This window comes from Gymnoscopelus microlampas (genome assembly GCF_963454915.1).
Source record: "Gymnoscopelus microlampas genome assembly, chromosome: 6".
NCBI lineage: Eukaryota > Metazoa > Chordata > Actinopteri > Myctophiformes > Myctophidae > Gymnoscopelus > Gymnoscopelus microlampas.
The window spans coordinates 45,694,474-45,718,703 of record NC_139943.1 but is presented as its reverse complement, the minus strand read 5'-3'; the positions used below and the strand labels follow the sequence as shown (position 1 = coordinate 45,718,703).

At 38.7% G+C, this 24,230-nt stretch overlaps 1 long non-coding RNA gene across 1 annotated transcript; it reads right to left on the bottom strand.

Moving 5' to 3' along the window:
* Positions 1-17,377: 17,377 nt before the first annotated feature.
* LOC311047345 lies at positions 17,378-18,904 on the bottom strand. Its single transcript, XR_014600966.1, has 3 exons — positions 18,811-18,904; positions 18,622-18,692; positions 17,378-18,170 (listed from the first exon to the last, which is right to left on the bottom strand). It is a non-coding gene; the product is annotated as an uncharacterized lncRNA (long non-coding RNA).
* Between the last annotated feature and the right edge of the window lie 5,326 nt (positions 18,905-24,230).

Genomic DNA, 24,230 nt, shown 5'->3' with positions numbered 1-24,230 from the left:
AATTATAATGATAATGAAGGATCCCAACCCTACACAATGAACATAAAGAATAAAACAAACCATGTAAGGGTAAATACAACATTATGAACATAAAGATAAAATAAACCACATAAGGGGAAATACAACACTATGAACAAAGAATTAAACAAACCATGTAAGGGTAAATACAACACAATGAACATAAAGAATAAAACATAAAACCATAAAGGGTAAATACAACACTATGAACATAAATAAAACAGACAATATAAAATGGTAAATACAACACTATGAGTAGGGCACTGCAGGGAATTGAACCCCATCCCGGTAAACCAGGAGAACCACACCAGAGCCTTTGTTTTTATGTTGTTATTTACAAATCATGGTAACATTCACTCATTTACATTTCAACAGTAAAGCTTCACAATTTTCAATGTAGATATTCATCTATACTCTTTGTCCAGAGTGACTCACAATAAACAAGGTAAGCACATACATAGAATACAATCACATTCAAATACAGTAAATGGAAGTTAAAACAAAACATACATTACAACTGAAATATTTTTTGTGCAAATATTACATAATTTCCAATGATATTATCCATATCCAAGACTAATGCTATTATGTAATTTTGACAAGCCTATGAAGTCATGACGACCAAGAAGAAAACAGGAAAACAATAACCCAAAATACATGTCAATAATTAACATTACAATAAAAAAGGAGAAAAACTAAAACAAAATACAGATAAGATACAATAAACTAACAGATATTCAAATTAATATTTGCACAAAAAAAAAACTCTTGCTGACCTCCCTCATCTATCCCGTCACAGTTCATCCATTTACCAATTTAGTTTATCCACTTAACAAGGTTGCCATGTTAAAGGACAAGTCCGGACTAGAATAACAGACTTTTGTCCTACTTTTATTGATCCCAAATGACTGGCCATGGAACATTCATGAACAGGCCATAAATAGGTAGCCATGTTTTCACTCCACACAAACTTTAAGGAAAACTCCTTAGACAGAGATTAAGAAAATATATTTGCATTTTATTTGTTCATGCTCATAAAGCGCTCCAAGAGCTAAGTCAAAAGTGCAGCAGCAAACTTTTGGGTCAAAGGACCATCGTCAGTGCCTCGCCTACTGACCGCCGTGAATAATGAAGCTTTACCCGCAAATGACAACACATAAATCCACATCACATACAGCGCCTATGGTCATATGTGATGTGGACTGACGTGATGAAGACTTACCTGCAAATGACTGAAGTGACGTGAAATGATAAGACGAGACGCAAATCAAATTACGCAAAATGAAACGAGACATAAATCCACATCACATACTACACTACACTACACTACACCAGACATACACTATGGTCATTATGTGATGTGGACTGACGTAATGAAGCTTTAACCGCAAATGATTAGATCTGATGATATAGCACTGACGATGGTCCTATGACCTAAATGTTTGCTGCTGCAATTTTCACTTTGATCCCTTGGAGCACTTTATGATCATGAAACGAATAAAATAAAAATAGCTTTTCTTTGTCTCCGTCTAAGGAGTTTGTGGAAGGAGTCTTTTTTTTCTGCCACTTTTGCTTTGTTTTTGAGACCAGCTACAGTCAGTAAATATTCCTCTTTTTCCTTTTAGTTTCCTACAATAAAAAAAAAAAGAAAGAAATGTACAGAAATAAAACGTTATTTTTCAAAGGAACCTCATATATTTAAGGAAACATGGAACAAAATGGACCCTTGTCCACTGTTTCCCAAGTTATGGGTCGGGACTCAATAATGGGTCGTGGACACATTTTCTTGGGTCATGAGTAAATAACCCCCCCCCCCCCCCAACCTGTTAATTAAGTATTCAATCAAAGCTTCCAGCAGGTTATTGGCCTGTGGATTACGGTTCATTGAACATTGTAATGTATTAAATACATTTGAAATGGCATTGGTTTGTTCTGAATGGATTAGATATGACATATTGGAATATTGTTGATGTCCAAAAAACATTATAAAAAGTGAAAATAGCCGATCTACAAGATCAATGTCACAAAATAAAGAAAAACATTCAAAATAATGTAATTTAAGAAAATGCTAAATAAGAAATTCCATGAAGAAAAGAAAATAATGAAAATCTACAAGAGTGAAGATCTACAAGCTCAAACTAATTTCATAAAGTAAATTCAAAAAAGAAAAGCAATTCCATAAAGTAGGGGAATCATTTGTTTAACATACAACTTACATTTAGTTGACATTTAAACCAGTGGTTCTCCTCCTAAATATTTGGCAAAAACATTAAGATTTAATATAAAAAAGTTATAATAAATAAATAATTTATACTAAGTTAGTACCAATGGATTGATTGGTCTTTAAAGCATGCTCTGGAAAGGCCCACCCATCTGTCCACTTAACACGGCTGCCATGTTAAGTGGTCAGATCCAGAATAAGGTTGAGAACCACTGATTTACACATTTCAAAGATCTACAACTACAGCAGAAATGAACATTTAATTAAAGATCTACAACTACGGCAGATGAAAACATAACCCTTTGGATTAACACTCTGTACATGAACATTTAATTAAAGATCTACAACTACGGCAGATGAAAACCTAACCCTATGGATTAAGTACATGAGCAACATGTAATTAAGTTTCACAGTTAAGATTGACATTTTTAGAGGAACTTTATTTTATTTAACACTTTTTAAAGCTCTGTGGACATTGTTTTACTTTGTTTTAATAAAAACCTGATAATGCTTTTAATCGGGTAAATGACATATAGATCATATTTGTTATCAAAAAACTAAAATGTCCACAAAACTTACAAGTGTGAAATAAAATCTTGACTCCTCCAACCAATTTTATATTTTTAAAATTTGTAATAATGTAATCATTTACAGACCATAAATGGGTAGCTATGTTAACATCTTTTAAAAAAATAAAAACCGATTGAAGAAAAGACTCACTCCACAAAAACCTTATGGAAAACTCCTTAGACAGAGACTAAGTAAATATATTAGTGTTTTAATTTTTTATGCTCATAAAGAGCTCCAAGTGCTAAAAGTGAAAAGTGCAACAGCAAACGTTTGGGTCAAAGGACCATTATCAGTGCATCGCCTACTGACCGCTGTGAATAATGAAGCTTTACCCGCAAATGACAACACATAAATCCACATCACATACAGCGCCTATGGTCATATGTGATGTGGACTGACGTGATGAAGACTTACCTGCAAATGACTTATAAGTGACGTGAAATGATAAGACGAGACGCAAATCAAATTACGCAAAATGATACGAGACATAAATCCACATCACATACTACACTACACTACACTACACCAGACACACACTATGGTCATTATGTGATGTGGATTGACGTAATGAAGCTTTAACCGCAAATGATTAGATCTGATGATATAGCACTGACGATGGTCTTATGACCTAAATGTGTGTTGCTGCACTTTTCACTTTGAGCACTTGGATCACTTTATGATCATGAAACAAATAAAACAAAAATAGATTTTCTTAATCTGTCTATCAATCTTTCTCTTTTTCCTTAAGTTTCCTATTTTTTTTTAAAATAAAACACTTACAGAAATAAAAAGTTCTCATATTTCAAAAGAACCTCATACATTTAAGGCAACAAATGGACCCTGGTCCGCTGTTTCCCAAGTTATGGGTCGGGACTCAATGGTGGGTCGTGGACACATTTTCTTGGGTCATGAGTAAATACCCACTCCCCCCCCCCCCCAAACCTGTTAATAAAGTATGCAATCAAATCAAAGATCTACAACATCAAAACATAACCCTATCGATTAACGCTCTGTACATGAGCAAAATGTAGTTCACAATTAAGAAAAACGAAAAACTATTTTATTCAACACTTTTTAAAGCTCTGTGGATTTTTTTTTTTACTTTTTTTTTTTAATGACAACCTGATAATGCATTTAATCATCGGGTAAACAATACATCATATTTTATCAAAAAAACAAAGCAAAAATATCCACAGAACTTACAAGTGTGAAATACAATCTTGACTCTTCCAAACAAAAACATTTAGAAATGTGTAATAATTTAATCATTACAGACCATAAATGTGAAGCCATGTTAACATCTTTATACAAAAGGAAAACCGGTTGAAGAAAAGACTCACTCCACAAAAACCTTAAGAAAAACACCTTAGACAGAGACTAAAAAAAATATATTAGTGTTTTATTTGTTCATGCTCATAAAGAGCTCCAAGTGCTAAAAGTGAAAAGTGCAGCAGCAAACGTTTGGGTCAAAGGACCATCGTCAGTGCCTCGCCTATTGACCGGCATGAATAATGAAGCTTTACCCACAAATGACAACACAGGAATCCACATCACATACTACACTACACTACATTACGGTCATTATGTGATGTGGACTGACGTGATGAAGCTTTAATTGCACTGACGATGGTCCTACGACCTAAATGTGTGTCGCTGCACTTTTCACTTTGAGCACTTGGAGCACTTTATGAACCTGGAAAAAATAAAATGAAAATATATGTTCTTAGTCTCTGTCTGAGGAGTTTTCCTTAAGGTTTTTATGGAGTGAGTCTTTATTTCTGCCAGTTTTAATTTGTTTTTGAGATCAGTCAGTGAATATTCCTCTTTCCTTCCTAATCCTACATTTGTTTTACATGAATAAAATACAATATTTAGAGTAGTAAAACGTTCTTATGTTTCAAAAGAACCCGATACATTTAAAAACAAAAATCAAAGAAATTCAATTTAAAATATTAAAATAAGAGTAATGAAAATAGCAGATCTACAAGCCGAGCTTGTAGATCTGCTATTCTCACTAGGTCCCAGGGAGACATCACATTTCTCTTTTGGGTCTCGAGCTAAAACGTTATGAAAATCTTTACACTGAAATGTTTTTGCCATTGCTTGTTTATTGATAATTTCAGATCCAGATTCAAACAGTGACTATTTTTTCTGGGGTCAAATAGTAAAATGAAAATGAATTAAAAGCACATATAAGAAGCAAGCAAAATAGAACATGTGCTATTTCGTGAAAACAGCAAATCTAAGCAATAAATTAGAAACAAAACAAAAAAAAGAGGTTGTGAAAATAGATTTACATGCTCGTTGTGAGCTTGCAAATCTATTATCTTCACTAGTTTGGGTCCTGAGCTAAAAGGTTTGGGAACCTCTGCAGTGGCACAATGCCTGGTAGCTGTTAAATATAGAGCTTACACATTTTGAATGACATCAGTTATGACTGTAATGTTTAGAATGCAATCACACAGTTATGACTAATGTTTATTTTATTTTCCAGAAGTAATACAGTCTACAGTGACTGAACTGCCTCTTACACAGTGTCACAGTGGCTGCTAGCTGATGCCTATGAGTTCAATTCAAAGTTTCAATTTAAATGGTGCATTTATCTATAGTACCTTTAACCAAAGCACTTTGTAATGTGATTTACATTCACCAACATACTTAGCAGGGGGAGAGATAGAGAGATGAGGGATGAAGAGACAGAGAGAGGGATAGATAGAGAGACTCGTATAATTTACATCATTTGTGAACGATTGACATAAATCATACGAGGCGCATATGACGCAATGGCAGCAGCATTCTTTGTTTCATGTTCTCTGCATCAGTCTCAGTCCAGCATCAGTCCATTTTCTTCATTATTCTCCGGCCAAATGACGAGCATTGTACGCAAACAACGTGAAACGAAGTCCACATCACATACTGGTCATATGGTTGTATGTATCGTTTATATTATATTATTATATTATTATTATTATGTGATGTGGATTGACGTGATGAAGCTTTACTCGCAAATGACGGCACAAATAACGAGTAACTATACGTGATGCACTTGCCGACATCCGACAAACACCTTCACATCACATACTGGTCATATGCGATGTGGATTGGCGTGATTAAGCTTTACCGCAAATGACGCAACGCAAAATCAATTGTGCCAATATTTGTCAGCAATACAGCAACAGCATGAATGACATTAGTACACAACACTATGAATGACATTAGTACACAATATACAACACTATGAATGACATTAATACACAACATACAACACAAGCAACAGGAATAACCAAAGTCATTAACCCTTAAGACCTGAAGCCGATTCTACATGTCTCCTAAATCCCAACAGTTTTCTGAAAAACATAAGTTTCTATATCAGTGGTTCTCAAACTTATTCATGTCAAGGACCCCCAAAATTATATGCATTTGGCCGCGGACACCCATCAAAATATTTTGTTCCAGGGACCCCCCTCCCCCCGCAGAAGCAAAGATTTGAGTTAAAAAATATTTGCTTTAAATATATATATTCAAAGATTTGCACACATTTTCACAAATTTTCAAAAACAACAGATCTACAAGCTCATAGCGCGGCACTCGGTGCTGCGCTATGAGCTTGCATATCTGCTATTTTTGAATAGCCAAAGTGTAAAATAAAGCTTTTTAGCTCAAATCTAAAAATGACAGTTCCAGGTCTTAATGGGTTAAATGCATATGATATGAATGATGGCCCTACATCTCTCCCTGTTCTGACCTACGTAAACAACGGCGTGTACCTCGCCTAAAAGAAAAAAATGCCGACCGATGTGAATGACGAGCTATCCGCAAATGTCGTGAAATAATCACAAAATCACATAAATCCACATCACATATAACCCTAACCCTACGACCAGTAATGTGATGTTATTATTATTATTATTATTATTATTATTATTATTATTATTATTATTATGTGATGTGGATTGACGTGATGAAGCTTTACTCGCAAATAGCCTGAAACGGTACAACGGCAATACAATTACGCGAAACGACACACGACGTAAAGGACGACATGCATCACATACCTCCACATATGTTCATATGTGACGTGGACTAACGTGATGATGTTTTACCCGCATATGTTGTGAAATGACACAACACAAGACATACATCACATCAATGCACATCACATACGGCCCCCGTGTACGGTCATATGTGATGTGGGCTGACGTGATGAAGACTTACCTGCATATGACGGAAGCGACGTGAAATCAAATGTAATTTTTACCCGCATGTGTTGTGAAATGACAACACATACATCACATCAATCCACATCACATACTACACTACACTACACCATGGACTTATGTGATGTGGGCTGACGTGATGAAGACTTACCTGCACGGATATGACGTGAAATCCTGAGACGCGACGCAAATCAAATTACTTAACGCAAATGACGCGAAATGCTACGAGACATAAATCACACAAACGCTGGCCGTGACCCAATAATAAAAAAAACTGGTCCAGTCCCATATTCTTCACGAATGACGGGCATTGAACGCAAACGACGCAAACCGCTGGCCCGCCACCCGTTAAATGACGCAACGCAAGCGGCGCTGATAGTGCAAATTTTACAGTTAAAGCTAAAAAAAGGTTTAGTTGATACTATGACAGGGCAAAAAAAAAGCTATATTTTTAACTTTATCAAAAATAGATAAAGCACAAATAGGTTTAACTATGTGAGTTTGCTATGTGACCAAGAGCCACATATACTATACCCTGTCACTATATTATACAACCTAGTATACATATACTGTACCCTGTCACTATACAACCTAGTATACATATACTATACCCTGTCACTATATTATACAGCTTAGCGTAGGCCTACATATACTGTACCCTGTCATTACATAAACAGCCTGGATACGTATACTGTCAGTACTACGAATAGAACCAAATGGACCACGGGTCCATTTGGTTCCATTTGTAAAAAACTCAAAGACACACTAGAAGGAAAAAAAGTTATAACTTTATTCAAGCAAATAATGAAGAGAAAAGAGGGGAAGTTAAAGTATGGAGGTCAGGCAGAAACCTTGTATGTCCAAAATTGTTACTTTTTAAAATGGACACAAAATAACCTGTGTTCCCATGGATCCAATATAATTATCATGATCTTTGCGTTGTGAGCTTGTAGATCGGCTGTTTGTACTGCTTTAGTATGTGACACTGTCACACGGTATGACCAAGTAAAGAAATGTCTTTACGACAAAAAAATAATAATAATAAATATATATATATATATATGGTTTCTGCCCGACAACCAATGATAGACCGTGTCACTACTATCACTTACCTTGAACAGCAGCCACGACTCAAACAGCAGATGAAATTAAAAAAACACTAAGAAAGAAGCAAATGACACGACGCACATCATTTGCTTTCTCTTTTAGTTTGCACAGACCTACAGCATAGATGACTGTTAACACAGTGTTAATGGGGCTACATGCTACCATAATGATACCAGACATAAATCACATAGCTCCACATCACATACATTTGTACACACAAACCACTAGTGAAGAACTAGTGCAATAGACAGGCAAGAAGAAAGAAATGTGTTTGTGAAAAGAAAGATAGACAAAAATAAAAAATCGATCAAATAACTCATACACAAAAGTAAATAAAAACAAATAATCTTGTTATTGCTTTATTAAAGCAAAGAATAGAGAAAAAGAGGAGAAGTTACGACCACATATGGTCATATGTGATGTGGACCGATGTGATCAAAGATTTGGGCGCAAATGACGTGAAACAATAAATAAAATCACATTAATCCACATCACAGAAAGGCACATGGTCCTATGTGATGTGGACCGACGTGATGAAGCTTTACCCACAAATGACGCGATGCAAATGACGTGAAACGATAGACGACGCAAATTACCACATACATGGTATGGTAGCATGTAGCATGTAGCCCCCTTAACAAGCAGCAGCTGCAATCAAAAGGTTCCTACCTTCCTGCCATCTTCACTTACGGACGTCTACTTCTTGTCATCTTCGTGTTCTGTAAAGACACAAAAAAGAAAACAAAAACGTTGAGTTGAGCAGGCCTTACAGGGTGACATTTTGGAAGCCAAGATGGTCTGTAGAGCCATAAGCTGGTCACTGACAGGGCTGTGTCACCATTATGGCATTTTACTTGAGTAATTGTCACAAATAATTGTGATTAAGGATTTAATTGTATTGTACATGAACATTGAACATGTTTGAAAATAAATCAACATTTTTGTAACTAGAAGAGTGGGCACCCGGGAAAAGTGGGCACTTCAATGTGTAATTGGCCATTTCTATTCCTCAAAGTAAGTAATTAAGTAACTTAAAGGAGTAGTTCACCCACAAAATGACTTATTTTCTATCAATTGCACACGCCATGAAGCCTTAATTCATGGATTTGTTTTTGTCGCATTCCTATGCCAATAATTAGATTCCCGTCTCCTACCGGCTAATGTATCCGGTAGGAGACACAAAGTAAATTATTTGTGTCTCCTACCGGAAATACACCCGGTCATCAAATGATTGGCTTAGTAATGAGACAAAAACTAAATCATGAATTCAAGGCTTCATGGGGTGTGCAATTTATAGAAAATAAGTGATTTTTTGGGTGAACTACTCCTTTAAGTACATGCTTTGAAGATGCTTGACTGGCCTACAGCCACTGTGGGCATAAAACAATACGTTTTAGGTCTGATAATGATGTACCCACCCGTACATGTTCACATCATGTATACTTTACATTACTTAAAAAGGGATAGTTCACCCAAAAACATACTTTTTTTTCGATTAGTCACCCCACGGAGCCTTGAATTATGGACCGGTAGGCACAAAGGAGACTCTTTGTGTCTCCTACCGGAACCGCTGCCGGTCATCAAATTATTGGTTTAGGAATGAGACAAAAACAAAAACATATTCATGAATTCATGTCTCCATGGGGTGACTAATCCATAGGAAAAAGTGTTTTAAACCGTTGGTTCTCAAAGTGGGGTCCGGGGACCCCCAGGGGTACTTGAGGGGGTTCCAGGGGGTCCCCAGCTAAATGATGGACAGGAACCAAATGGACCCTTATGGGTCTGTAACTCAGAGAGTGTACAAATGGAATCAAATGGACCCTAACGGGTCCATTTGGTTCCATTTGTACACTCTCAGAGTTAAATTGACATTGGTTTTACAATGTGAATTGGGGTCCCAGAGGTATAAATGCCACTAGATGGGGGTCCGTAGCCTAATGCATGTCAAACTGGGGGGTCCTTGAAATGAAAATGGTTGAGAATCACTGCTAGAGAGCCGTAAAAACCTTCTCTTATTGGGGTCCCTGGCTTATCTTTTCAAATGGGGGTCCGCGGGGTAATAAGTGTCAATTAGGGGGTCCTTGACATGAAAAAGTTTGAGAACCACTGTTTTAAACTATCCCTTTAAGACAGGGGTCTTCAACGTTTTCAGGCCAAGGTCCCCCTAGCTGAGAGAGAGATGAAGCAGGGACCCCCTCTATATTGTATAAAATTGTGTTTGGGATACACTTTTGCTGCTCTTTTTTCCCTCTACACCTATAACTCTTTGCTAAAAAATAGCCGATCTACAAGCTCACTACGCCTTGCAGCGCTAGGCGTTGTGAGCTTGTAGATCTGCTATTTTTGGCTTAAGTTCTCCTCAGCAAAGGGATGCTAGGGTTCAAGTGGTTAATGTAAAAAAAGATTTGGCGGACCCCCTGTAGTAACTCTGGGTCCCGGACCCCCTGTTGAAGACCCCTGCTTTAAGAACATTTTGCAAATTCTTCATTTGCTTTACATTTTGGGAGAAACATTGCCAATTTAGCAAAGAGGTGCCGTCTATTCCTGTATCAAACACCATGTTCAAGTAAAGTCTACAATGCTTATCATTTCATCAAGTTTCAGAAACAACTAAAGACAGTGGCTCTCAAATGTTTTCATATCAAGGACCCCCACATGAATATTCATTTGGCCAAGGATTGGACCTCTTCCTTACTTCCTTCACATGTGTTACCAATGATACTAATGAAGGCTCTGTTCTATTTAGTGTAGCACAGTGGTTCTCAAAGGACACCCATAACTCTGAGTGTACGAATGGAACCAAATGGACTGTAATTTGTTTCCATCTGTACACTCAAGAGTTACACACCCGTAAGGGTCCATTTGGAACAGAGCCTTCATTAGCATCATTGGTAACACCTGTGAAGGGAAATGAGGAAGAGGCCCGATTTATTTCCAATATGGCCGCTGATTCCAAAACTCCAGTTTGTGCCTCCTACCTCCAGCATGGTTGTGTGTTACAGTGAAATTGGTGACCTTCAGAAAACATGCGACCATCTCGTGGACTTCACAAAAACATCACCACGTCCAAATGTAAATAACAACCGTTTGTTTATGAACAGAGCAACTCTGTTCATGAACTAACAGCAGTGATTTACTTTGGATGTTTGACATGTGATGGACACGATGGACACATCTTTTGCCAGGTCACCAATTTCTCCATAACACTGGAGGAGGCAGAATGTTGAGGGTTGGGATTCGGCTTGAAAATAAAACCACAGACGTCTTGGTTCAGCTCTCAGCCGCTAGACCAGTGGCTCTCAAAGTGATGTCTGATACCAGTCATCGGTTACCATGAGTATAAACCCTAGGGTTTATACTAGACCGGTCACAATTATTACGCAATAGCCTAATTGCAATTATTTGAATTTGCAATTATGTCTTGCATAATCGTCATAATCATTACCATGTTAATAATGTTCATATATGTTCAAACATTTTGTGGAAATAGCAGATCTACCAGCTCAAAACGTGTTGCGATGCGACACGTTCTGAGCTTGTAGATTGGCTATTTCCACTCTGCTAATACCACTATGAATGTATTTGTTGTAATTAAATGATGTATATTATGTGTCATATCTACCTTGTGCAACTTTTGTTTACGAAGCCCTAAAAGCCAACAATAAATTACATTTGTATTCATAATGTTCCCATGCTCAACGTCAAACACAATTAAATCTTTGATCGCAATCAATCATGTGACAATGAATCGTGAACTTCCATTTTGTAATGGTGACACAGCCCTAGTTTATAATGGCCAGCAGTGGTGGAAGAAAATACTGATTTGTTTGTAAAAGTATCACTACTGCAATGTAGAAATACTCTGTTACAAGTTAAAGTCCAGAATTCAAAATTCACTTGAGTAAAAGTACAAAGGTACAGGTATCAAAATGTACTTGAAGTACCAAAAATAAAAAGTACTCATTATGTAGAATACCCCGTTTCAAAAGTTTTCAAAATATATTAAAATCTTTTAAAAATAGCCGATCTACAAGCTCACAATCTGCATTGTGAGCTTGTAGATAGTCTAATTTCAAATGGCCAAAATGTATATAGGGCTGAAGTGGTTAATAATTGTTTTTCTTAATTATAGTAAAAATCTACAAAGGAACTAAAATAAAGTTTTCAAATAAATGTAGTGAAGTAATAAGTACAATATTTGGATCCGAGATGTAGTGGAGTAAAAGTAAAAGTATTGAAATTTGGAAATACTCAAGGAAAGTACAAATCCCTTGAAATTGCACTTAATACAGTACTCAAGTAAATGCACCTAGTTACTTTCCACCACTGCTGGCCAGGTGTGATCCAGGTACGTACCGTGCGGGGCCTCCCGCCGCGTGGTTGAAGATAGCTGGTATTAATAGAGCCGCGTAGGTTGTATGGCACCACATCCCGAGCACCGTACGCCTTGTATCTCAAACGGAGAACGTTCGTTGGCACCGTTATACGTTTCAGCTCTCAGGGCCTCGTTGTTGCGTCGACGCCATCGAGGTTCCATCTTCAAGCCCCTTGTCCTGAGTTACAGACACTCTATTACCAGCTATCTCCTGATGACTCCATCCATCCTTTGAACCTTCCCTGAAGCATTCATACAGTGAGTCAAACGCTGAGTCATAGCTAGGAGCCATGACTCAGCGTTTTTAACTCACTGTATGAAGTAGATTTAGTCCACTCTGCAGAAGGTCACATGATTAACCTGCAAGACACAGATATATACCAACATTAAATTTAATATATTGTATAATAATAACAATAATAATAGAAAATACAGTTTTTAAGTAGGCTATAGTGCAGGGGTGATACAACTTTGATGGTGTATAGGGCCACTATATTTCCACACTCACTCCAGAGGGACACATTGCATATTATTGTTACTGTCGGGCAGACGCCTCTTATCTCCATATTTTTACTTTTTTTGTAAATTAACCCATTGAGACCTGAAGCCGATTCTACATGTCTCCTAAATCCCAACAGTTTTCTGAAAAACGTATGTTTCTATATCAGTGGTGCTCAATCTTTTTCATGTCAAGGACCCCCAAAATTATATGTATTTGGCCGTGGACCACCATCAAAATATCTTGTTCCAGGGACCCCCCAGAAGCAAAGATTTGAGTTAAAAATGTTCGCTTTAAAAAAATATATATTCAAAGATTTGCACACATTTTCACGATTTTTCAAAAAATAGCAGATCTACAAGCTCGTAGCGCGGCACTCAGTGCCGCGCTATGAGCTTGTATATCTGCTATTTTTGAATAGCCCAAAGTGTAAAATAATGCTTTTTAGCTCAAATCTAAAAATGACACAGTTCCAGGTATTAATGGGTTAAATTCGTCATTCTAGTATGTCACACAAAAGTAGCAAAAAATAGCTGATCTACAAGCTCAAAGCGCGTCGCATCGCGACGCGTTTTGAGCTTGTAGATCAGCTATTTTGGAATTGGAATCCTGACAGTTTTTTTTTTAATTTAATTTCAAACGGATTTGCTTATAATTAAGTTAACTTTATGAACTTAAATACAAATACATTGGATATAAAGTCATTGAACTAATAATATAGACTGGAGTAATTAAAGCGGGTCATGATTGCATGTTTGGAATTGGAACAGCTGAAATCAATAACATATATCACTATTAACCTGCGGGCCGCATTAAGTTAAGGTGAGGGCCGCGTGTGACCCCCGGGCCACCAGTTGCCCATGTATGCTATAGTGTTAACCCTTTAAGACCGGGAACGCGTCAGTGTAAACACTTTAACCATTATCTTACACTTTGGCTATTCAAAAATAGCAGATCTACAAGCTCACCGAGTGCGGCGCTATGAGCCTGCATATCTGCTATTTTTTGAAAAATTGTGAAAATTTCTGAATTTCTTTTACTCAAATTTTTGCTTCTGGGGGGTCCCTGGAACAAATATACATATCATTTTGGGTGGTCCTTGTCCTTGACATGAAAAAGTTTGATTATAGCAACATACGTTTTTTTCAAAAAACGTATGATTTAGAACATTGGTTCTCAAAGTGGGGTCCGGGGACCCCCAGGGGTACTTGAGGGGGTTCCAGGGGGTCCCCAGCTAAATGATGGACAGGGACCAAATGGACCCTTATGGGTCTGTAACTCTGAGAGTGTACAAATGGAACCAAATGGACCCTAACGGGTCCATTTGGTTCCATTTGTACACTCTCAGAGTTAAATTAACATTGATTTTACAATATGAATTGGGGTCCCAGAGACATACATGCCATTAAATGGGGGTCTGTAGCCCTAATGCATGTCAAACTGGGGGTCTTTGAAATTTAAAATGGTTGAAAATCACTGCTAGAGAGCCGTAAAAATCTTCTATTATGGGGGTCCCTGGCTTATCTTTTCAAATGGGGGTCCGCGGGCTAATAAATGTCTATTTGGGGGTCCTTGGCACAAAAAAAGTTTGAGAACCACTGATTTAGAAGACATTTGTAGAATCCCCCCAGAAGCAAATATTAGGGTTAAAAATGTTCGCTTTAAATAAACATATAGAAAAATGTGGACACATTTTCAAGTAGTACCATCAACAGTAGCAGATCTACAAGCTTGAAACGTGGCACAAAGCAACACGTTTTGAGCTTGTAGATCTGCTACTTTTGCCATTTTTTAAATCCTGAAAAGTAACAGTTTGGGACATTCTATGGTTTCCTCCCGATAGAGACGATATTATAGTTTCATCTTGGCCTTAGATCAAGACTCAGATTTCTTATTGATTTTGATATCGATATTTAGTTTAGATTACTTATTATCCTGCCTGAGTGTTATTTATCTTATGTTACAATTTAGCTCAGTTTAATCTCTATCCTTAGGCTTTTACATTTGTTTTGTTCTAGATATTTCATGAAAAGTATGAAATGTGAAAAGTGCTGTACAAATAAAATGACATTATTATCATTATCCTATCTTTGACATTCTTAACACTCTCCAAAAATAGTGTTTGTTAGTTGGTTCCATGTTAAAGTCTCAAACATCTTGATAAATGTATGTTACTCTAAATATAACGTGTTTATCCCAAAGCCACAGATGTTATCCCACCATACAGACCCTTTATGTTCGGTAATATTCCACATTATTCGATAAATAAATGTTTCAATCTGGTCTGTCTGAACATCACTGTATATATCATTCAATGGGTGTAAGTGGCGCTGTTGCAGGTGAACACCGGTATTACACCCCATGTAATCCAGGAAATACGATGACGTTCATCCACAGAGGGGATTAAAACACTTATTTATTAACTATACTGAACATTAACTGAACACCAACACCCCGTATGTACGGATAACATCTGTGGCTTTAAGATAATCATTTTATATTTACAATGCATACATAAGTATAGACGCACGAGCCTTAAACACAGAACCACAAACTATTTGGTAAAGTGGCTGTTGCAGCAGGTAAATGTCCATGTAAATGTGGAACTAGAACGGCGTTCAGACGCACACGGGACTAAGACGCGTCTTTATTAAACTCTACGTAATATTACGGAACACAACAGACCCGTATGGACGGGTAACATCCGTGTCTTTGTGTTTAAACACTTTATATGTTGGATTGGGTTCATTTATGAGGATTTATGATCCGTTTAAAACTACCAACAAACATCAGACTCGATCACCATAAATAATACAATCCCTGACGGGCCGTCTTGATCCAAGACTAAAGTAGATTTATAAACACACATGAACATATGGCAGGGTTAGATCTACAAACCCCCACACATGAGTGTTTAAACTTTAGATATAAATCAAACATTACCTTCAGCAGAGCGGCGCGACGTGGTGCAAGCTAAAATGTTTGAAAGCAGACGTAGTGATTCTGCGTCTGTTTTAAATCCGTATCACATCCGGTTTAAAGCCCCGCCTACTGGATCCGGTGCGTTGAACACGTTCAGACGAACGTCACATGGTCAAACCATTTGCGTTTTCTGACCGGATCTTCATCCTGCAGAGTGAATAGATCCCCACAGACTGCTTTTTACTCATCAACACTAAATCATCTTCACCTGTGCAGAGCAGCGGTGTAAAGTAACTAAGTACATGTACTCCTGTACTTACGTACAATTTTGAGGTATTTGTACTTTATTTGAGTATTTTCAATACTTTTACTTCTACTCCACTACATAAATACAGCATCACAATCATTTTAACCACTTTATCCATATTTTATACTTTGGCCATTCAAAAATATCAGATCTACAAGCTCACAGCGTGTCACTTCGAGGCGGCGCAGCGAGCTTGTACATCTGATATTTTTAAAAATGTTTGAAACATCTTGAAAATGTTTGGAACATTTTGAATGATGTTGAATTTCTTAACATAACTTTTCTCTTCTGGGGGTCCCTGGCACTAAATATTTTTCAGATGGGGGCCCCTGGGCCAGGGGGTCCCTAGGGGTCCGTGGCCATAAAGCATACGTTAATGTGGGGGTCTCTACTGATTTATAGCATCCATAACTACCCAGCTAGCAAAATATCGCACATTTCTGGCGTGAGGCCGTCTCCACGCCACGCCGACCGGGGCGTCCGCCGGGCGGGACACGCCGCGTCCACGCCGCGTCCTTGATCAGCGTGAGCCGCGCGTCACGCCGAGCCGCTAATCAGCCTCACTCCGGCGGAGAACGCCAACCGTGGCGTTCGTCGATAGCGGCCGGGTAGCGTAGCGCCGTCATATAATATGCTGTATATACCCCCCCTCCCTCCCTCCCTTTGGGAATCCCCCCTCCTCCCTTTCATCCCCTATATTTAGCGGCCATTGTTACACCCCCCGCATTTGAGGTTTCTAAACATGTCAAGCAGCAATACAGAATAAGGTCCCCATCACACAGTTCCCCTGTATCTCTAAGTATCTGTCTAAGAACATGACATAATGCAGAAAATACATAATGCAGAAAATACATGGCCTACATGAAATAATGCTGCACAGACATTAACTCCATTGTTATGGTATTTATTAGAAAAGGAAGGCACAGAAATAATAATCCTAAAATACAAATGTATCACTTTAAAATGGCAGACAGTGAGAAAAGTATTCCACATAAAAGTATCAATGCTGTAATAATATGTGTGAAGTCAGACTGGTAATCAATAGCCTACTTAAAGTAACAAAACAAGTAAAGATACCCATTGAGCAGAATGTCCAGTAAAAAATGCATAAGAATATTAAAAAATAGGTCCATTTGTACACTCAGAGTTGCAGACCTGTAAGGGTCCATTTGGTTTCATCTGTACACAGACTTTCAGACATGTAAAGTCCATTTTGGTTCCATGTGTTACTGGTGTATGTGTTTCTAGTTAACATGCTACAGACTCAGAGCCATATCAAAGCTACTGGACAAAAGTAAACATACCCATTGAGCAGAATGTCAAGTACAAAATGCATAAGAATATTCAAAAAATAGGAGATCTATGCTGCCCTGCCAAGGTAAAGAGCAGTAACTACGAAATCAAAAATCACTGAAAAATGGGTTTAAAAGTGATTCAACTGGTCAGCCAAATGAGATATCGGCATATAAGTGATATTACACTAATTGTGCATCTGTTCTTGAGGTAATTGTTTATCCCCCAAAATCACAAAGGCTAATTTGACCTTTGGGATACTCAAATAAGTCGGCGTGTCCAAAAACGTAGTTACTGCTCTTTACCTTGGCAGGGCAGGTCCATTTGTACTCTTGCAGACCTGTAAGGGTCCATTTGGTTCTATCTGTACAGTGTACACAGACGCTCAGACATGTAAAGGTCCATTTTGATTCCATGTGTTACCGCTGTAGTTTGTCCTGGTGTACTGTATGTGTTTCTAGTTAACATGCCACAGACTCAGAGCCATATCAAAGCTACTGGAATGAATACAAAATGGGCCACTGTTCATTTAATTCAATTTTGGGTTCTGTGTGCTGGTGTCTGTCGCCCGCCTCTTCTTCCAAAGCCAATGCAGTTCCTTCATGTGGAACGTGTCACGTGAGCCACCCAACGAACGCCAACTGAGAGGGAGAGAAAGGAAATAAATTAGACAACGGTGGTGTTGGTACTTTAATAAGGACCCCTAATTTAACATGCATCAGGTCTACAGACCCTGTTAATGGCATGGCTATCTCTGAGACCCCAATTTATATAAGGGTGCGTTCGGAAATTACGCACCGGAGCACACTCGCCTATTAGTTTGTATTGGCCAGTGTGCTCAGTGCTGTATTTTCGAACGCGCCCATAGTGAAATGTATGTTAATTTAACTCAGTGTGTAGAAACCCTTGATACATTGATCAGTTCCCCTCTTCTAATGCCTCACTAAATTTCCACACCAACACCATTTTCACATAATGTTCAACTATCATGACAGAGAGGTTTCAGGGATATATGGTAAAATAAATGTGGCGTGCTGTGAGCTTGTAGATTGGCTATTTTTGGATAACTGTGTAGGCTAGTCACACCCTTACCTTGCAAAACGTGAGGTCCAAGAGGTTCTTGAATGTGGTCACTGCCCTCACCAGGTCAAACAGCGCTGCGTCTGGAACATACAGACACAGGGAGAGTGTGTAAGTAATCAAACCGTTTTTGTTTTTTTAGTCAGGCTCTACTTTATACTGTTATGCTGTACATTACTTCTAGACTCATGTTAAACCTACCATGGTTTTATAAGCTTGGTCATCACAGATGCTCCTCGATCTCTTCATCCCCACTGCTGTGACTCAGGAAATGACAAGCAGAAACAGATCTGAGAAAGAAAGAAAATTAAAAAGAAAAAGAGAAGGGTTAGACACAATCAAAGCCATATCATGCTCCATCGCAGGAAAAAACTACAAACAGTAACATACACTAATATCAATGCAGGGTCTTAACGTTTTCTGGGGCCTGCATTTAGCTGCTAACCAGTGTTTAATAAAGTCATGTTTGTTGTTTTATTTTATGTAAAGGCTAAAGATTGCAGATTGGCTATTTTCAGCAGCCAGTTCATTTAATGTAAAGCAAAATAATTAAGAAAATTAGCATCCGTGTGTGTGTGTGTGTGTGTGTGTGTGTGTGTGTGTGTGTGTGTAAGCTTTTAGCTTAATTCTGCCTTATTCTAGCCTTCAGCTAACATGAGCTCGGCGATCTATATAAATAACACAGATTTACCTACCAATCCATCGATCAACAGTTAGTATCATAACTCTGTGACGTGATTAAAAGTAATGTGGGTAGCAAACAAGAAAAGTCTAGTCAGTTAGCTAGCTAGCCAGCTAGCATGCAAACAATGAAACAGACAGTGGGGGATGGGCTGTGCACCGTGCATAAACCTAAAATAAGATCGAATAAAACTATTATTACTGGCGTAAAAGTGAATTGACATATACATAAAGACACATAAAAGCTAAAACTCACCTCTTGGCTCGGAAAAATAACTTTGTTTGCAAGCTCTGGGCAGGAGTTACTGCCGACCGTCCACTGCAGTTAAAAAGGTCCGCCTTCCGTGTTGAGAGAGAGGGTGGGAGGAGTCGTGTGTGATACTTCTGTGTGACGAATATTACTCCGCATGTGTAGTCCTCCGTCTGAGTAGCCCTCCGCTGGAGAACATATCTTCCCTTTCTTTTTTAACAAAAATGTACTATTTAATTTGAACATCGATATATCAGCGGTGATTTTTCCCTAAGGCGAGAAGGGTCAGGGACCTGCTTGGTAGCAACCGGATGTCCTGTCGTTGCTCAAAGAACGGAGACAGTGTTGCCATGTCTGCTTATTATGAGCGACTTTGGGTTTGTTTGAAGACGCGTTGTGAGCTTGTACATCGGCTATTTTTAATATATATATATATATATATATATATATATATATATATATATATATATATATATATATATATGTATATAGGCCATGTGGCCTATTAGTCGCCACATGACTTTAGCCAATACACAGTTTTGGGCTTGTTTTCATAGACCTGGCTGCTTATTTCTCTCGCAAAATATGGCAACACTCAGTCATTTGATGTAAGCATCCGTTGCGTATATCCGGTGTATACCGCCACCTACTGAACTGGAGTATATTGAGTCCCTGTAAGGCCTAAATAAAGTATGTTTAGTGCTAATAATGAATTATACAACTTGATAATAATAATAATAATAATAATAAGGGTAATAATAACAATAATAATAATAATAATAATAATATTGATAATAATAACAAGACACTTCATTATATATATTTTGTTTTAAATAAGCAAATACATCAACTCTAAATTAGAATTAACAATGCAAGGAATAAATATAATAGCAACAGAATAAGAATAATAAAAACAACAAAGCTAAAGTTTAATTTAATTTCAGGGACCCCAGTCCAATGGCATTTCTATCTTTGGGACCCAAATTCATCTTTATCTTTAATTAAAATCATTGTTAATTTAACTCTGAAACACGCACAACGTACAAGTTTCACAGGTCCATTTGGTTCCTTCCTATCATTTAGCTGGGGACCCCCTGGAACTCCCTCAAGACCCATGGTGGTCCCTGGACCCCACTTTGAGAACCAATGGTTACAGAATGTATAGGGAAAATTCAAAGCGTGGCAATAACAGCGTCAGGACGTCGTGACGCTGGCTGCAGACCGCCGCAGACTCTTCTAAAATGCTACTCCGCCGGACATTTCGGTGAGCGAGACATCTCCGGCGTGAGGAGGGCGTGAGGAGGGTGAGCCTCCGCTCGGCGGGGCCCGCTCTGTCCAGGCCGGCCTGACGTCAGTTGCAACGCCGATCTGCTAGCTGGGTAGACGCGTCGCAATTCTGGGAAATTGCAAAGTGTGGTTGCGCCGACCGTATCACGACTCGAGGGATACGCCCGGAGGAATACCGTCGGAGGCCGTGCGACGTGCCATTCGAATCGGGTGCGGATCGGATCCTGCCTTCGTGATACGTGCCGTTTTGATTTTAGGAAATAGGCCCCTCCCACTAAATAAATAGGCCCCTCCCACAAATGTAACAGACCAATCGTATTGTCACGTCACTCCTGATATCGCTTTTATTTCATTTTGAGAGGACTGATCCCCCCAAAAATCATGTTTTTGCCTCGGTTACATTTTTTGCATTTGTGGCGCCTCCTATGGGTCAAAATGGAAATGCTTTTGGGGATTTGTTGAGTAAACCATCCTCAACATGTGATTCAAATTTGGGATTCACCGGACGTTTCGTTCGTGATTTCTGGCATTTTTGGTAAAACAGGCCCCTCCCACTAACTTTGGAAGCCATTTACGGACGAACGGTAAGGACTATCAAAATGCCGTTTGGATATGTTTATCGCATGGGCCCAGAGATCATGTGTACCGATTTTTGACATAGAAAATTTGGACAAAATATGTGGGAGGAGGAGCTAAAAGTGTGTTTTGATGAAAATTAAAAATGGCGGAAAATCTATCCTGACACAAATGCGTCATGACCCAAGGAATCTAGGGAAAAAATATTTTTAATTTACGACCTACGGTTCAAGAGTTATAGGCCAAAACGTAAAGTGGGCTGTTATAGCGCCACCATGAGGCCGACTGGTGTAATTTTTTTCCAATAATTTTGGACTAAATCATGAACCACCCCTCCAAGTCTTGAAACTCTAGCCCTTACGGTTTCTGAGAAATAAATACTTGAATGGGAGTTTTTTCATTTTCCCATTAAAGTGGATGGGGACATTTAATGCACTAATAAATCAATATCAATTAAACTATGAAACCAATCTCTTAGCAAAATACAAGCACACGATTCCCGGTGAAGCCGGTCATTTTGACATATGGCACTAAATTGGGAAAAATAAATTGTGGGAGGAGATGCGGTTCAAAATAAACTGTTATGGCCTCGGAGGATAACAATAGTCTGGTTGCCCTGTTAGGGCAACCACACTAATAAGAACCCCACAACTACTAACTACACGATGTGATGTTAGGCTACTATTAGTCTACTGTAAGGGTTTCGTTAGAACAAATGTGTTCTTTATTAGGCCTTTATTTAATGTTATTTCCACTTACTTCAAGTTACTTTACATATAATCACAACAGAACTGTACCGTAAATTGTACATCAGTCATTCCGGGCTAACTTCATGACACATTATATTCTTCCTACCTTTTTTGCTTAATACAAATTATTATGTTTGTAACCCCTGGGTAATTTCCCCAGCGTTAATATGTGTCTATTTCAAAACCTTAGTAGTAGGAAGGCAATTTAATAAGTCAACAGGTCTTTAGAAGCTAGTAAGAGATCAGTCTAACTTGTAGCTCCGACGGAACTAGCCTGGGTGCCAGCCTGCTTCGCTACGTTCGGCGGATTTTTTTTTCTCTCTGCGCTTCTCAGTCTGGAATGCCCCCGATTGACTCGTCTTGTAGAACTACACTGGAACTACATATGTTACGTTAGGCAACGTCGTTGCTGATTGGATGTTGTTCAAACGAATGACGAATCAAAACGATCACACCGTTTTTTTTGTCCCGCCCCGCACCACAGACCAATCAGAAGCCACTGTAGGTTTCGAACCTTGGCTGCTGTGTCCCGCCTCCTGGAGATAGGAGGCATTCCAGACTGAGAAGCGCAGAGAGAAAAAAAAATCCGCCGAACGTAGCGAAGCAGGCTGGCACCCAGGCTACGACGGAACCTCTCCCTCCCATAGAGTTAAAAAATAGTAGAGAGGGCACCGGATATCGCCTCCCATCCACTTGCATTGAGTTGCTCACCCAGCGCATGGGCCGAAATCACCCCTTCTTCCGGGTTGGAAACGTATTGGAAAATGTGATGGGCGCGGCCTATTTGCGTCACTGGGGCCCCATGGGCTCGTTCATATACATTGGGCACACCTGCAATACCTCAAATGGCCAGCATGTCCATTTGGCTTCAATGAAACCACTGGGTTCTGGGGGCTTGGTTCCCTCCACTCCGAGATGAGGTTCCTCGTTTCTCGGTGCCGTTTTAGCAGAACATTGTCGCACATTTTCCACTTTACATGTTTCTTACCCCTTTCTGTACATCGTATCCAAAAAGTAAAGGTTTTCTGCCATGCTCTCAGATGTTTTAAGTTCTAGCGCACAATAAAATCTATCCAACGAGTTGAAAAAAGTATTTAATTCACCTCTGTCCTTATCCGGTTACATGTTTTTAAGACATTGCGCAAGAGTTGCGCCCGTAGAGATAACATTACTGATTCCCCTACTGGTCAAATGTTGAATTGCATCTTCTAATGCAAAATATTATGGAACCGGCTGAGGACAGAGGCGAATTAAATACTTTTTTCAACTCGTTGGATAGATTTTATTTGTTTCTGTCTAATAGCAGAGAACACCATTTCTAATAACACCTTTTGTTACTTTTCATTAAATTTCTAATTAGAACATAATTAAGGGATAATAGTGGACAATAAGGGTATAACAACGTTTGTTTCTTAATAATAAAAAAACATTATTGCTAATAAGAAACACATTATTTGTAATAACGGCTTATTATGTCAAATTAGTGTACCGTAAATTGTGCTGCGACCCTAATAACCTTGGTGTCCATGTTTGCATCATGTCTTTGTCTGTCCATCAAGTCGAAATCTTGTTATTGTTAAGTATCCCCAGGCAATGAGGCAGACAAATGCCACAAGCTTTTATGGACCATGTCCTCATAGTGTCATCTCCAATGTATAACATACGCTGTATTGCTCTTTTACAGTGGGTGGTTTGTGTTCCAACACAACAGAATGTTTCCCAATCGTCTCTAACTGCACAAACTTCCACACATGTCTAGTTGGGACCTAATTAATGAATCTTGCCCCATAATCATTGATAAGTAATAATCATGGATAATTAGCTGCTCTGCTCTGGTGGTTTCGAAGCCCAGGGAGTGCAGTTGAGGCTCGTATCTCCCATAATCAAGTAATAGCATGATTACTTAATCAGTGTAAGTGTATTGGAGGTAATGTTGAAACTAAACTGTGTGTGTGTGTGTGTGTGTGTGTGTGTGTGTGTGTGTGTGTGTGTGTGTGTGTGTGCGTGCGTGCGTGCGTGCGTGCGTGCGTGCGTGCGTGCGTGCGTGCGTGTGCGCGCGCGTGTGTCCACCAAATTTT